The sequence below is a fragment of the Lissotriton vulgaris genome, chromosome 11 (genome assembly GCF_964263255.1).
Source record: "Lissotriton vulgaris chromosome 11, aLisVul1.2, whole genome shotgun sequence".
Taxonomy (NCBI): Eukaryota; Metazoa; Chordata; class Amphibia; order Caudata; family Salamandridae; genus Lissotriton; species Lissotriton vulgaris.
The window spans coordinates 490,835,790-490,847,938 of NC_141699.1; positions in this window are offsets into that span (position 1 = coordinate 490,835,790).

The following is a 12,149-nucleotide window of genomic DNA, read 5'->3' on the forward strand; positions in this document are numbered from 1 at the left end:
CTCAGGGTCGGCAGTTGTGTTCTCCGCTAGGCAAGGAGAGTTTTATTTCCTTCTAGGTAAGGGGCAATGAGTCGGGCCAGAAAGGGAGCAGACCTCCACCATCGCAGCATCGTCCAGAGGGTCACCTCCCACATGCAACAGGTCCCACTTGTGTACCATCCATCCATCAGTGCTGCCACATGCCCCTCCTTCAGCCTCCTGGTCGAGGCCTGCCCCTCTCAGCTACCTCTCCGTATATGATGTAGTGAAGGGGTGCAAATTCTAAGAGATATCTCACCTCGATAGGCTCCAGTCAGGCCGCAGTATCAGGTCAGCAGGTTTTCACTAGGGAATACCGCCACACAGTTCCACTTTTTATCACTGTGAGGATGACCTCTGTCACTTTCCCTTTTTCATCTTTTGTACACAAACGTGTCTGCTTCTAAATGCATATTCTGGCATCCAAGGAGTAGAATGGGCTTTATAAAAGTCACAGACACATGTTTAAGATTTCAATATGGTGTGCAGTCAGACGTTCTGCTTATTTTAATTTGCAGGGATGGAATGGCAGGCCACCTGTTGTCTCAATTGCATAGCCAGTAGTCTTCACAGGATTTCACTTCTTTTGTAATGCAGAAAACTTGCATATATGGTGGTCAGGTAGACCAGTAAGGTACTGACAAGGAGATTGGTCTCATTCATTAGTGACATTCCAAGTTCAGTGTTTTATGAATCCTGATCATCAAGTTGCTGCACCCCTTACATCATGTTATGTAGATTTCGACTACAATCATGACTTGTCTCTGGACAGAAGAGTCCAATGCTGGTTTTTCCATTTGTTCCCAGTGGACCATTGCCTTGTTACTTCTCCCAGCTACTTCAGCTCATCTGCTGATTGATCAGAAAGTAATCTGTCAGGCTAGGTTGAGCGCTGGTCAACATTTTCTATCAGACGTTTCTATGTCTGTATCAAACACCGAGGCCAAAAATGTTTCCAGCAGGCCTAGGGCATCATAATATATTGTCTTGTTGACATGAATGATTAACCTTTATTTAGGGTCTTGAAAGCCATATGGGATGTTATCATCTAGAGACAGGGCTGTTGCTTCAGGATTCTTTTGGGTCTATGCACAGTTTCCTGTGAGAATGCTCTGAAGGTGAATATTATGTGTTCTGTGTGGATGAAGTGCATCAATTTCCTCAATTCTGTGAGGATCTGAGGCAAATGTTGGTGTCGGAGGAAACAAGTGACTATCTAAACGTAGTCCTATCATACTTGTCATGAGTCTGGAATGGATCCTAGTAGCCTGTTGGAACTCTAGGTGAGGCTCATACGTGAAGTTTGTGAGACTTTCTATGAAATGGGTAAGTAAGGCTAACATGTCAATACCTTCCTGGTTCATGGGCACTCAGGAAAGCATAGGTTGTCTCTATGATGTCTGTCTTTGAACTCCACAATCTATTTTAGCATATACAAATGGCTATGATGATTTAGTAGGAGAACTCACATCCTCAATTTCATCAAGCATCCTAAAGAGGAGATGGACTCTGTTTTGTAAAGTCTGGAGGCCATATGGTCAAAAAGTAGGTTCAGCTAAATCCAGCTCTATCTGCACCATTTATCTCGAGGACATCCATGCTGCAGCATGGGCTTCACAGGCTCCATATGGAGCTGCAGCCTCCAATTTTTCAATTTTGCTAGGCAAAGGTACAATTGGGACTGAAGCGGGGTCAAACTTCATTGTCGGCTGCCTACGCACTCAAAGTGGTGGACCCATCTACACATTTTCTACCGTGCCAAACCCTGTTTCTCTAGCCATGCTGTGAAAAAGAGGACTCATTCCTGTGCCCTACTTTATGCAGCTGAAAGTGCTTTGCTTACTAAGAACCAAGTTCTGACGTCTTTTGTGTTCGCCTTTTCAGTATTGTAAAGGGTTTCAAAAGTGCAGGCCTTCTGTGGTTGCGTTCAGGCTATGCCATGAGGCTACACCAGACTCCATCTGGAGATGCCTCTTACTCTATGTACACATTTATAACCAAAAAAAACTCTTACCGGCCTGCCATTTCACAATTTTACTTGGCAAAAAGACAGGGGAGATTGGAGCAGGGTTACGACTTCAGTGTTGTACACCTGTGCAACCATTTATACAATTATTTTTCCTTTCATTAAATGTGTTTTTTGTAGAAGAGCTGGAATAAGAATCATAATCACAGATACCATGCCCCAAAAAAGATTATTTACCCATGTGCTTTGTTTCTTTCTATTGAAAATATATCTAATTTGGCGGAGTTTGACTTCATTTGTAACTTGGGACCCATTCAAGTAAAACATACTCCAAAAATATTTACATATAATATACTACAGGTTTGAACTATAAAGAATAAACTTTGTTTTATTTTTTACATTTGTATATTTTTTTGGTTTTTATTTTTTATATATTTTTTATAACTGTTACTTACTCAACCTACAACTACTTCAAATAAACTGCAAACACTGAAATATTTAAAATAGTAATATAGTAATGATAATGTAAAATATTATGATAGTTATGAAGAAAATTGTAAGGCAACAAAAAACTAGTTCTGTTCCTCCTGAACACTAGGAGAGGGATGACAGTGACTTAACTGGGGATAACATTGCTCATAAACACAAAGTTTAAAGGCAGGACACCAGTGGCGGGACCTTTTTCTCCCCCCAGGCTGACTCCTGTCAGAGCACACAGCACAGTCTCTCTCTTTTTGCCCAGGCAACAGCGCAAAGCTGTGCTCCTCACTACAAAGAGAAAGTAGTGGTGTTGTAGATATTTGTTCTTGAGAGACACCATCCTGCCGTAGACAAAGTGCCTCTACAAGACTCACTATAAAACTGTGGCGACTCTGAATATTGCATGGATCAGTATTCAATTTATACAATTCGTAAGCATTCATGATCAACACATCAATCAGATTACGCCAAACCTTGGACCAGTATCTGTGTGTTGATCTCTCTGCTGCAAATTCGTATATTTTGCGGTCGCTTACATCAACCCCACCTATTCCTTTATTGTAGTCTAGAATGACTTGAGGTTTGATGATTGACTTCCCAGACCTTGTCTGTACAGTCACATCATCTGCAAGGCTAGAGGTGGACAGCAGTAGAACAGACTTGCGTTGGCTTTTCTTTTCTCTAAAGGCACATGCCAATACCCCTTTCTTTCTCATATACTTAGACATTTCTGCCTGCAATTTGGCCCTTGCAATCTCTGGAGGCAGCCCTTTAGAGTTTGCCCTCACTGTGCCTGTTAATAGAGTTTTGTCCTCTAGTAGCTCCTCCGCTAGACTGACACTTGTGTAATAGTTGTCAGTCATTAGATGATACTCTTTACCTAGTAAATCACATCAGCGGAGAAGACTCATAACCTTGTTGAACACAAACCCTTTTTCTGTTCCTATTGTTTTATCCTTCCCAGAATATAAATCTACATGAAGGATATAACTGTTACTGCTGTCACATACCTCAAATTTCTTAATTCCAAACCTAGCATGCCTTTTATTAGGCATGTATTGAATGTAAGCCACCCTATTTTTCATGCCAATCATTGATTCATCAATGCAAATCACCTGATATGGCACATAGTACCACTTGAAAGCATGGTTTAATTAATCAAGTACTGGCCTAATCTTATGCCACGGGTCATAACCTTAACTCCCCTCACCTTTGCAGTGGCATTGTCATTTATGTGAAGCATTCTTGTGACAATAAGGTATTGCCATGGCATGACTTGCCCAAAGAAAGGTGTGGCCTGAGAAGGGTGTGACAAATCACAGTAATGTTTCACGTTACGTTTCTTTATGAGGCCCATGTTAATAGATAAATCAATCCATTTTTTCAAGAGGCCTACAGTCAAGCCCCCATTCATCTATCGACGTAGCTGTGAATGGGGATGCTCACTGATCCAGTTTGCCATTTTGTCCAGTAAATCTCTTGCATACTTGTTTGTTTCACTATGTCTACAAGCAGTTCCATAGTTAAAAACAATTGCAAATATGCAACTGGGGGGGAATTTCGTGGTGGAACATTCCGGACTCCTGTATTCCTCACAAAAAACTCAATACCATAATTGTTATTATTATTGCCTCTTGCAATTTCATCCCAGACATTCTCATACAGATCTTCTTGAGATAATTCTTCTTCTTCTTCTCCTCCACTCTCACCAAAGTCCTCATCACCTACACTCTCTTCCCCACTGCTGGACTCTTGACCCTCCCCAGAATCCACCTCAATATCACTGTCACCCTCTGAATAAACATCTGGAGCTTCATCCAAAAATTTGAACAAAGATTCCTCTGTGTCAATCTTAAATCGTTTGGTGTTCCTGTTCTTAATTTGAAAAAATGCACAGGTGAAAAAATTAGCACCCTCCCTCACAAGCCTTAGTTGTGTAACTTCTGTGAGGTAAAAATTATCAACCAACACGTCCTACTCCCAAATAATTGGTGAGGACTATGGTTAATGTAAAAAAAAAACACACAGAAAAACAATTTAGTAATTCTCTCACAAGTTCCTAAAAACCCAACCACTCTCCAGCACACCCAAATCCCTGTCAGAGAAATTTATGTCAGTGAGGGGGCTAATATATCTTTTTGGCTGCTCATGGCAGGAGTACGCTGACAGAGAAGAAGGACAAGCAGACAGTACACCTTTCAGTGGAACGAGTGGGTCATTTTGTATTAACTGTTTGAGGTAATTTAAAAAAGCATTGCAGCCATACATATTTTTCACAAACTAAAAAACAAATGTGATATTTCCAATATTACTTATTTTTCTTCTGCTAATTCTGCTTATAGCGAAATAGGTATTTACATATATTTTCACTGTTAGTTTTGAATAGCTGATAATACTTTTAATACTGGTGACCGAATTCGATTGTAATGTTAACCTCTAGTGTAATGATGGTCTTATTTCCATTTCCTGATAGTTAATCGCTTTGAATCTCTCCATTGTATCCAGCTTTACTTTTCTTTCTCAGCCTGCACAGTGAAAGGAGTTTTTAAAGTGCCTGCATTTCTGTGGCTGGACTGGTGCAACCCATACATAGTAATTATGGAGGCTAAAGTCAGGTCTATTCTTAACATTTCAATTGTAAGTGTAATTATAATTGCACTTATTTAGTGCTTACTATCCCTGACCAGATGTCAAATCACTTTTTTTTCTCTCCGGAACCCAAAAAGGATTAGCGGTGAATTAGTATAGTGAAATGTGAAAGTAATTTGAGTGGTGGACATGTTAGTCAGTTATTACAGCACCCCCTTGTACAGTTGGTTCAAGGCGCCCTGCCTCTCATTTTGTGTCTCCTCGCTCTGCCATGAATGTTTTGAACAGGGACAGGTTGAGGGCACACTCCCTCTCTCTTTTTCCCTTTCTAGGTGGACCAGAACTTCAACAACCCTCAACTACATATGTTTAGCCTAGGGACAGCTTGTAGGTACATGCTTTGCAGCTTTCCTTGAGCTAATGCCCCTCACTGAGTTGCATTTACTGACAGCAGAGCCACAGCACCACTTTTACAGTTGGTTCAAGGCAACCTCGCTCTTGTTTTGTCTCTCCTGGCTCTGCCAAGAATGTTATTTTTTTTAACATATCTTTATTATCATTTTACAACATACATTCCAATCATATATTCATAGCACTTTACAAGGATTTAATCAATCACCTTACAGTTATCCCCAGTATGACATATGACCCCACCTGCAACCCCGACTGGTGGTACCACAGGGTTTCAACATGTGTCCATGGGATACTGATTCTGCCTGTCTGACGTATTCATCCAGATACCTTAATGTTAGTCATTTATTCTCACTGTGTGCAAAATACCTCTAAGGGAGTTTCCAGGATACCAGGAACCTGTATAAGATGTTTTGCCATTTTGCAGTGCTCCACATGTGTAAGGTAGGAACTATTCCAGTGGCCGTTCAACAAAACGAAGGGTAAACTTATAACAACAAACAGTCCTAGCAGTGTTAATTCTGGTCTGTATAGTGGGTTCCCAGCTGTTTGTCGTATAAATCGCTTACAACACTCCAGGACCACCGACAACAGAATCCCATGCCATGAAACGCCAGCCTTTCATGCCAGAAGCTTCTCTAGTAATGCTTCTTGAGGAGTAAATCTACCCGTCAGGCCTGTTTCCTCCTGGCAGGAACCAGCTGGCCACTGTGCCAGACACTGTAGTTTGTCGGATAAATAATAACATTCGAAGTCAGGGACTCCCAAGCCTCCGTCAATAGGATTTCAGATTTAGTTTATTGTACAGTTAATAAAAACTCACAATTTTAAAATGTACAAATATTTAAAAGAAGTCAATGGCTGTATGTAAAACATAAAAGAGCTGGTAGCTCGCATATTTAAGATCATGAAAGTCTCAATTTGGATTAAATGAAGTCCTTTAGAGTTAGTTAGCCATAATGCTTACAGGTTTAGGATGCAAGGGTCTACGGGGAGGTTAGCACTGTCTTTGTTTGGCTGGTGCTTCGAGTGATCCCTCTGGCTGATTCGTTTAGTTTGGTGGCCACTATGTCGAAGAATTTTGTTATTCTGCAATTTAACTTGGTTTCTTCGGGATTAAAACAAAGCATCACAGCCTGCCTGCAGTTTGTCATGCCCTTCTGGTTCCATAGGACCCAAAGCAGAGAACGCCTTATATCCAGGAGGTTTTTGCAAATGCAGATGATATGTATAAGGTACTCTTTCCCAGAAAGACAGAGACTGCAGTGGTTTACTGACTTTTCCCTTTTCCATGGCACCAGGTGGGGTGCTATAGGTATGTTGCCGAAGCGCATGTTAAGAAACTTGTTTTTTGTCTTCTTTATGAGGCCCGTTGTTAAGTACTCTTGTGATTTTAGAGTTCTGTAGCCTTTCCAACACTACCCATCCATGCGCTCTCTTGGCTAGGGTGGCTTTGTCCTCAATTGATGAAACCATCTTCGTGACTTTCAACACCACCTTTTTGAAGGTGCCAGGGTCAGTTCACGACTCCCGTAGGTCTCCAGAGTTTCCATTAAATAATTCCTTGCTGATGAGTTATCTCTAACGGACAATTCAGTCCAGAGGTGGGCATTTAAGGATCCGCGGTCGGCGTTAGTGGTGGAAAATGCGTTAGTTTTGTCCAGAAGATGTTGGAGGCCGATGGGGGTCCGGCTAATGAGGACTAGGTCGTCTGCATAAAGGAGGTTTGAGAGCGTGATGTTGCCTAGCAGAGGTGTGTGAGATTTTGCTGTCTCCAGCTCGCCGGGGAGATCTGCGAGGAAGAGATTAAACAACATAGGGGCTAGGACGCAGCTTTGTTTCAAACCTTTGCTGGTCCTGATTTGTCTTGAGAGGTGTGTGCCGGGTCCCAGTTTGATCCTGACCCAAGTGTTGGTGTATAGCATGACCAGCTGCTGTAAGAGTGGGCCTGGAATTCCCCATCTATCCAGCTTCCGCCAGAGTTTGTGCCGGTCTACGTGGTCAAAAGCGACTCTGTAGTCGATGAAGCACAAAAAAAGGGAACTCTTGGAGACTTTTGCTGCATCTGACAAAAGGGTTAGCGCCATGATGTTCGTCGTGGTGCCCTGGCCGCTGCGGAATCCGGTTTGAGTTGCTGGGATGATGTTCTTTGCAGTTGCCCAAGATGTTAGATCCTCCAGGATGAGGCCCACATAATACTTTGCCTCAGTGTCGATTAAGGCTATGAGGCTACTTGGGTCATTCCTGGGCCCTTTTTATAGATCGGGTTTATTATCGAGCCGCTCCAGGATATTGGTGTTTTTGCTGATTCCCTTATTTTGTGAAATACCGGTGCCAAGATATTACTCCAAAATACAGCATCATGCTTGAATAATATCGGCGGGATCCCATTGGGGCCAGGGGCCCCCTCGAGTTTGCCCTTTGAGATTTGTTTTCTGATCCTGACTGATGTTTCCAGGTTTGGATTTTCTTCTCCATTTGCGGTTGGATCAGGAGTTGTTAGTAGATCTTCGTCCGCATTTCGGATGTAGAGCAGGGATGATTTCCTCATGTGGAGTTGGATCTCATTGTTGTTAGGTATGTCGGTCTTGTCAGAGCTCTGGCGCGTGCCATCTAACCAGTCTCCCCCTCTAGACTTGACCATTTCTGGGTTAGCTGTGTTGAAGTGAGCAGATAGGTAGTTAGCCCAGTCGGATTCGGATATATTGGAGTTAATGCCTTTGTGACCTGGCTGTTGGAGGCTGTGAATAGTTTTCCAGAAACTGGAGCTATTCTTCTGTTTAGAGTTGTGAAGAATTTTTATCCAGAGTTCTTCATTCAGTTGCCTTTTCCTTTCCCAGGTCTTCTTTTTTAGCAGTGCTTTTAAGATGCGGCGCTCCTTTTGAGTGTCCTCGTTTTATGGTTCTATTCGGAGCTGCTTGAGAGTCTTTTTTATTTCTCGTTTTATGTTTTTTGTCTCTGCTATTGTTACTTTTCCGAGGTGTTCCCTTTTTGAATTTTTAGCTCTGTAGCGTGCTTGGCTTCTAATTCCGTTGCAAAGTCTACCCAGGCGTCAAGTGGGTTTATGTTTGAGCTGGATGTCTGGTGTATGATTGTTTTTGCACTAGTTGATAGACCCTCAGACTCAGTGGTCTTGCACCTTATGCGTCTATAGTTGGCAGTATGTTCTGTGCCAATGTATCTTCTTTCCACTGCTTCGTTCTCACAAGAGAGACCTAGGTTGGCTTCTAGCGGCAGATGGTCGCTTTGGGCGCTGTCTCCTATCTTGAACGATTTGATTATCTCGTACAGTGGTAGTGTCGCAAGCATGTAATCGAGGTGTGAGGAAGTGCTTGAGGAGAAGTATGTCGGTGTTGGTGGAGTATCCTCTGTGAATCGTCCGTTGATTACTCTCAAGTTTAGCTGCTCAAGATGTTTCAGTAGCTGGATTGAGGTGCTTGTGTGTTTGTTCGGAGAGGGGATGGATTGACTTGGAATTTTCCAGACGGTATCCATTTCCTTTGTCATATCGTCAGTTGGTTTGTCTCCAAAGAGGTGGAGGTTGAAGTCGCCTGCCAAAAGTATGTTCTCCATATCCCCGTCCTCCATGAGCCTTGTCAATTCTTTGACAAGTTCCCTTGACCCCGATTGCCTGTGCTTCGGGTATATGTATATGTTTATGATATATAGCTGTTGGGTGACCTGGTTATTTATGATTGTAAATGATAGTGCCTGTATCGCGTTTGGTGGGGTGATGCTTACACTTATTGCTTCCGTTGTTCCAAAAGTTGATATTGAGGCGAGTGTCGCCAGGCCGCCTGAGCTGTGGCCATATTGAGAGCCTCTGGTTGCCGGATGGGTTTGGGTTGTATAACCTTCTAGTGGTATATCATTTGCTTCCCATGTTTCCTGGAGAAGGATCAGGTCAAAAGATTTTAGATAGTTTAGTATTTCAGGGTCCTCCAGTTTGTCTGAGAGGCCGTTGATATTCCAATTACATATTTTGATTTTGATTTTGAGAGGGACTGCAGATTTGGGAGTTAAAGTTAGTATCACCTCCAGGTATGGTATGTGTTATTGTTATTCTACGTGGTGCTAGTTGATGAGAGATTGGAATATGAGGATGCAGTGAATATGTTTCCGGTTCTGGGGAGTAACTGCGTGCTCCTTTCCGTATTGATTTAGCCATTTGGGGGCATTCTTGTTTCCTTTCTTCAAGGAGCAGAGTAGGGTAAGCTGGCCTTTTTGCTGCTTCGAGCTTAATTCCCCACTGGGAGAATCTGAGTGATTCCTCCATGACTGAGTTTGCTACATCCCTTGTTATCAATGTGGTCTTTGTTGTTTTGTTTACATGTGGGTGAGGGGCTGGATGAAATTCGATTGTAAGCAAATCAGAGGTGTTAATGTTTTTTAGTTTGTCTATTGAATTGATTAGCTTTAATATGTTCCCCCTGTTTGGAGTGTCCACTCTTCAGCTAGATTTGAATTCGAGAATGAAGAAGATTGTGTCCGAGTACGTTTCCCCAGGGGGCAGTATTTGCTGGTGTGTTTGTTGCTTGATTTGGATGGCCCCTTGTGTCTGCTGGGTATTGGATGTTGTTGGTCCACAGTTTAAAATCACCCGGTGGGATTGCTCCTTAGTCTGACTGCTATCTGCTTTGGGGACGCTTATAGTCCAGGGATTCCTCTTTGGTTCCTTGATTGTGGACTCGGTGATATCACAGGTGCATTTTTTCAGGGAGTTGATTATTGTATCCTCTGTTCTGGTTGGGTTAGGCTCCTCTTGGGCCTGCTTTCCGACTTCTGTGGTTGATTGCGTTGTTGCTACTTGGCAATCCGGTTGTCCTTTTTATACCAGTTCTGGTGGGTTACTGGGTGCTGGGTTGTTTGTTTGGCCGACTGGCTTCTGCTCTGTGTGTTTGCTTGTATTCTCATTTGAGTGTGTGAGTGTTCCTGTTCCTGCTGCTATTAGCTTCTTTACGTGTGATGGATTTTTAAGTTGAGTTGAAAGGTTTGTGTGCTCCCTATGGTGCTTACTGGCTCCTGGCGGCTCCATGCCCCCCAGTGTAGTTGGATGGCAATTCCCTTCTGTGCAATTTCTCTTCTGCTAGCTTCCTGTTCCTGCCCTTTCTTTTTTGTTTGCGGCGGGCCCGAGCGTTCGTTGGCTCAATTGGTCCTCTTGTTAGGGTGTTCTGGGGAGACTCTTCTAATGAGGTTTTGGTGATTGGAGGCTGGCACCACTATGTGATTGCTTTTTGTGGGTCGTTGCCGTTTCCTGGTGCCCTTTTATTAGGAGGGCTGTCAGACCTGGCCTCTGTTGGGGGGAGCTTTGTGGTGTTTGATTTTGTGTCAGACCTGTCAGGCCTGGCCTCTGTTGGGGGGAACTTTGTGGTATTACATTTTATGTCCTCCAAGAGGTTGCCCAACATCATGGGTAATGACGATAGTTTGTCGATGATTGGTGAACAGACACAGTTTGTTCTTTCAATTTGAGTTAGTTTAACTGACTCTTGTCCTCTTTTTATGAGGCCATTAAGATCAGCGAGTTTTCTGTCTATCAGCATGGTGGCCTCTGCTAGCCTTTGTAGGACAGTCAGTTGTAGGTCTAGTTTATCTGATTGGTACTGAAGTGCAGTTGATGACAGCTGTATTGTGTTGAGTAAAGTTACCCAAAAAGTGTTGACGGGGTCTCTGGTCCCCTCTGAGGGCTGCTGGAAGCTTTCTTCGCTGGTGCTATTTGTAGATTGCTTCACGTTGTACACAGCCACTAGATTGCTCCATTCTTGTGATACCAAGAAGGTCAGATCCCTATCTGAAGAGCATAAGTCCCCTTCTACCATGATTGGAGAGGAGTTTGCGGGCGGTTTTGTTCCCTGTGTGACGCCAACCTCAGTGTCGCCTTGTGTTTTTGATTATGCATTTAAGTAGACTTTGTGTACATGAGGGGATACTGTTTCTTGATTGTTTGTTACCTCTGCCTCTGCCTGCTAGGTGAATACGGAGGGATGCGTTGGGGATGACTGGCAGCTCATTGTGTTGTTGCTGGGGTGCTCAGAGGACCCTTCCAGCTCTGGGGCGTATTTACTCGGTGTGTGTACCTTTGGCAGTGGGCTAATTAGGTTTATTTCCTCAATGCCTCCCTCTATTATTGGGGCTTGACTGATGGCGTCTTTTGATGGCATTGACTTTCTAGCTTCTTGTGCCCGTTGATCACCAGCACCTGCTGCGCCTCCGGTATGATTCGTGCTCTCCCTTGGCGTCGGTGCCATGTGTATTTCTGCTGCTGTGTAGCTTGTAGATTGGGGCAAAGCGTTATTTGTGCTGGCAGGTTGCAATGGGGATTGGAGGCCTGTGATAGAGTCATTTGAGGAGTAGATCACGTTTCCTGGGTTTTTTAAAAAGGTGAATTTTGTGTAGATTTTCAGCTGAAAGTTGTATTTTGTTTTCGCTGGCTGACCTGCTAAGTTAATTAATTGATGGATATTTTTCCTTTTGTTGCTTCTAGGCTGTTCTGGTGTTGGGGTTGGGCTGTGATCTGTGTCAGTTGGCAGACCTTCATTTGTGCTAGTGTTGGCTCCGTTGAGGCTACTTTCCGGCAAGAGGGTATTGCTGATGGTTTTACCTGTTTCCTTGGTGTTATTAGATGCTCGTTTGTTTTTTCCTGGTGACGCTGAGCTCGTGGTTGTGTTGTTTCTTTTTCGTTTAG